The following is a 5,428-nucleotide window of genomic DNA, read 5'->3' as shown; positions in this document are numbered from 1 at the left end:
TATTTTAACTACATTGCATTTGAGTATGGAGAGGCAACTATCTGGAAGTATTTTACATAAAAAATTTACTAAGTATTGCCCGGTTTGTAGTTGCAGTTAAAGAAAACACATGAAAAGGCACGATTTTTTTTAAATTCGAAAAAATGTAAATATTTCAAAAACGGTGACACTTTTACCTGAAAATTTTTTGTTTATCAGTGAGCTCACCCCCCACCTACCTTGCCCTAAACTTTGGCACGTTACTTCTGGGACACCCTGTATATTATTATTATTTTTTTTATACTATTGATCTCACTCTTGCTTCCTAAACTAACCTAAGGGTGGTTTATTCAATTTCAAATGTTCGTGCTTACTCTACCGAGCCCGTACACAATAATAATGCCGCTACTGTGGTGCAATCCTGAGCCTATTGCCTCTATGTACAAATTCTTTTCGTTTTCTCACTTAGCATTCAACCGTATGTAGATACTCATGCAAATACATATCTACGTGCATACAAATGCATGTACATATGTATGTGCGTGCTTTACCCTCTACGTATATAATCTAATATACACTAGCACTTACCGAACTCTCCAACGATGAAGGCGTCTGCATGTGGGAGACGCATCAGCTGAAAACGAGACTTATAAAGCAGGTGGAAAGAAGGGTTTCCAGTGGCTATAGTGAGAGAGTACGCGTAATGTAGGTAGAGGTAATAAATTCGGGTTTACTACGTGAAACGTCAAAATGATGCATTCATTCAAACCACGCGCTCGGACGGGTCATTATATCGTCGCTGGAATAATGAAATAGTGTAACATGAAGAGTACAGTTTTGAGAAAAACGAATTGGAAGTTCTTATAAACCATTACAAACCCTACAAACACAATTTCGTTTTTCGCGAATAAATCAGTGAGCCAAAGAGATATTTAAGAAAACTAAAGTTTTTTCTAATAGATTAAAGGATTGTCTATCCAATGGTGCAATTATCGAATAATAGTGTATGTGGCATTTACACTGTTTCTTTATTCGAGCGACGATATGTTCTAACTATTTTCAAATAAAATATACTTTAACTCCGAATACAGCAAAAAAAAACTATAAATAGGATTAAACGGATTATTTAACGATCTGGGCACTAGAAATAACTAATGGGAAAGCTATGAAAAGCATGCGAATCTCGGAAAAAAATGGAAACAAAAGAAAGTCTTGGTGAGCAAAGAAACTACATACGTTAGTTAATAGTGCACTAGCTAACCTTACTTAAAATTACATGTGTATCCACCTATGAGTTAGCCATAAATCTTTGGAGAACCTTGGAAAAATTTTTAACTGCGAGGGGAACTTACAATTAAAATTTGGTGATTTCCTTTTTTTTATAAAAGTATAAAACTCAAGAAGGCATTAAATAGAGGGAAATATCCAAATGCGCGTACAAAAAGAAGAAAGAACCCGAAGAGACATATAAAAGGAAATTAATATAATATTCAGGGTAAAAAAAAATGGCGTCCAAAGCAACTAGTGATGACAGACACCAATACGTCCCACTTTGAGAGCGCCTGGATGAGAGCGCGTGGAGGCTCCCACTCAGAATTCCCGCGGCGATCCAATTGCTCGACAGGTATTTACGTGGTGTGTCTGCTTATTTTGGGGTATGTGTTCTCAGTTTCGCACAGTGCTGGAAGTATATAGTTACTCCGCATATGTAGCTCAGGTTATTGCCTTGGTGTGACTTATGTACTTCGCGATCAGCTGGTTATCCAAATACTTTAGAGGATAAACGACCCAACTCAAATATCAAGGATTTCCTTTGTATCCTGGTGGTACTCCTCCCTAGTGGTGACCTACATGATTTACTTTCTTTTAGTTAAGATGCTTCTTCCGTTTGGTTAATATTTTAAATTAGTAATCTATGCCTGTATTTTTATCTGTTCAGTTTCGTTCTTGTTTTCATGATATTTCTTAACTTCAGTATGTATATGAGTTTATATGTACATATTAGTTTATGTTGTTTAGCCATCATTATGTTCCCACATAGGAATGTCTATGTATGTCTCTTACGGATCCAAAACGGTTTTCTAAGCGGCCTTCTCCGTTTTAACGGGCTTTGACTTTAGTATGCCTACTAACTTTAAAATAATTTACTTTTTTTCACAATCGCACCTTACTACTTTTTCCTTCAACAGTAGACTAACGTTTGATTTTTGGTAGCGGTTTGGCAGCCGATCGTGCCCGGCACTTCAACCTGACGACATCTTCGTTACCTTTCACTCAACATACAATCTCACGTATTCACGTATACATGCGTACATATATGACTTACACAACACCCACAAACACACATACGCATTCGCGCTACAACTCGCTTTCACTCATGTTGTGCTTCAATGTTGGGGAACATGTTTGCGTTAGTGACAGATACGCCGATGGAGGGGCGGGATAACTACACAGGATTATGTTTTCAATCACAGGTTGTGGTTACAGATTGCACGGCCGAGTAATCATAGTCAATTTATGTAAAGTAGTCGAAAAAATTATAGCCACACCAAATTTTGACAAGTTTTAAAATATCATTTTTGTAGTTATTGAATTTTGGTTAGTTTTTTATAGTTCATTCTTAAACAACGTCCGTATAAATACAAATTTAAAGGCAGTATCACACAATTGGGTATTTGCCGAAATTTGGTGCAAATCGTTTTCAGAAGATGGCTGTATTGTTCAAATTTTTTTATTTTGTCCCAATAGCCTAATACAATAGCATAAATCTGTACAAATGCACCAATCGAGTGACACCACCTTAAAATGTATGCAATTTAAAAAAAAAATCAACAAATCTTTGTAAAAATTTCGAGTTTTTAATTAGATTCTGAGTATGCAGTTTCGTAGCCCATTGAATTCTATTAAAATAAAGTACAAGTTTCAAATGGCTAAAAATAACGGTTGGTTTTTTATAATTCTTAAAAAAGCTCGAACTTTTGTACGAAATATTTTTTTTTTTTTTAATATTGCAAAAAGTTGGATTTTCTCAGTGTAAGTTAAAGAATTAACTATATTTTTATAAAAAAAATAACCAAAATTAAATTAACGCAAAAATAGCTGCTTCGGGTTTTTAGCAAAATGTTTTTTTCAAAAATCAGCGAGAGCAATTTGAAAACCATTGGATAATGTTATGAAGATTATGATTATTATTATTATTCTGATCTCCAATTATATGCCCAATCAAACATTCACAAATGTAAAGGGTGAGCAAAAGGGCATTTATGATCGCATGATGCAAATGTTAAGATAATAAGAGCTGCAGAACTGAACCACTCACGAACAATTTTTTAAAACGGCGTGTAATTTTTGGCGTATGCCAATGACATCGACATCATCGGTAACAAAAACCACGAAGTCTGTCCTGCCTTTTCCAAGTGATCAACGAAGACAAGGCGAAGTATCTCTTGACATCACACAAAGAGTCAGAGCACTCGCGCCACGGCACCCACGTCACAGTTGCCAGTTGTAATTTCGAGAAAGTAGACAATTTCGTTTAGTTAGGAATAAGCATAACACCGATAATAATGTCGGCATCGAAATCCAACGCAGAATTACTGTAGCGAACAAGTGCTAGTTTGGACTGACTAGGCAATTCGAGAGTAGCAAAGTTCTCTCTGGACGTACAAAAACCACACTCTTAGCAGGCTAATCTAATATTCGCGGCTTCGGTTTTGGTATGCACGCCGTCGAATTTGTTTTTTGCGTCACCCAAAATTGACTTGCGTGCGTTTGCATTTGATGTCATTGAGCGGGCGTGAAATCAAAATGTCACGCGGAACAATAATTGGAAATTGAGTTAGCTTCATACGCACGCCGTTCAATTTCGGTTGGTCCCATACAAGTTATATGGGCATAAGAAATTTCTGACAGTAAATTGGCGGCGAGCGTGAATATTAGGTTAGCCTGTAACTCATCATGCCCATGCGTATATGGCGCAATGACAACATCCGATGAGACGGCTTTTGGAGTATTCGAGAGAAAGGTCTTACGGAAGATTTACAGGCTCCTACGCGTTGGCGACGATGAGTACCGCAGACGATGGAATGATCAGCTGTATAAGCTTTACAGCGGTTCCGCTGGCTTCGCCATGTCGTTCGAATGGGAACTGACGTTCCAGGTCTAAAAGTATTCGACTCGCAATCCCCTGACGGTAGCAGAGGAAAAGGGAGGTGCCCACTTCAATGGAAAGACCAAGTGGAAAAAAGACTTGGCTTCACGTGGCATTTCCAATTGGCGTAAGTTGGCATAGAGAGAAACGACTGGGGCGCTTTGCCGAACTCGGCCAAAATCTGTTATGCTGTTACAGGGCCAAAAGAAGATGCAAATGATAAATGACCAGGAGGAACCAGGAGAAAAAATTACATATCCGTAGCTCCTGCTTCGTCTGGAACACCTGCGACATTATTACCAGGTGGAAACACTTCTCATTTAGCTCTTATGCTGCCATTGAACATACATTTCATTTCCTGAGCATCCGGTATGAGAAAAGTACTTATTACAAAAATGTAATGTGCACGATGGCACATAAAAAATCGCTTGAGGTTCTTGATCGATCGGTGCGAGATTTGCGTAGAAACACTTGCCTGTAATTTCGCGATTGACACCAGTGGGCGAGATAAATGCTGGCCTGAAATATTCAGCAATGTGGCAAGACGAACATGGGGTGCATTCCAAAACGTCAAAATACAAAGCATCATTCTCTTATATTTGTAAACCTCAGTAGACTGTAATGCCAAATGTGCGCAATCACGTTTGGATGCTAGTTTCAACTGGGTTGCGCAAGTTAGACTTTCTCTTCTAGCGCAGTTTAGAAATAAAAGAGACTGATGCTTTGTATTTTGACGTTTTGGAATGCACCCATACATACATTGCAGTTGAATACAAATATGCGTGTGCAACTACAGAGCGATTAATCAGCCTAGGTATTCTCGCGACAATTACACTGTAGGTAAATTTGAAGGTTTTGAAATATGACAGCTAAACGGCCAAACACGTAAACTTAATTTTGGCCTCTAGATTACGATGGCGTATCACTACTTTGATAACTGATCTACTTAACTGGGATCTTTTAAATTCAATGGCGTCCTCCGTTTTTCCAGATTGGCTCTAATTTTCGAGATAGCGGTGCTTGGAAATCTGCTTAAATTTTAGGTTTTTTGTTAATAATTACCTCAGTTTTAGGGTTATTTTACTAAAATTTTGCATGTGACTGTATTCTTATATTACCTTAGCTATTTCTGAAAATCATGGAAATCGGTTCACTATAACATATAGCTCCCATACAACTGATTGTTCAGATATGTGGTTTTGCGTTACAACTCATATTTTATTTCGTAATATTTTTTTACAGTATTAGTTTATATACTATTTGGACCTAAATTTAGGTTCTCTTCAATTCCGTTTTGGC

The sequence above is a fragment of the Rhagoletis zephyria genome, unplaced genomic scaffold (genome assembly GCF_001687245.7).
Source record: "Rhagoletis zephyria isolate East Lansing unplaced genomic scaffold, Rhagoletis_zephyria_1.1 Rzeph_scaffold_01308, whole genome shotgun sequence".
In the NCBI taxonomy this organism is placed as follows: Eukaryota; Metazoa; Arthropoda; class Insecta; order Diptera; family Tephritidae; genus Rhagoletis; species Rhagoletis zephyria.
The sequence above is the reverse complement of the archived record's forward strand: the minus strand, read 5'-3'. Positions refer to the sequence as shown.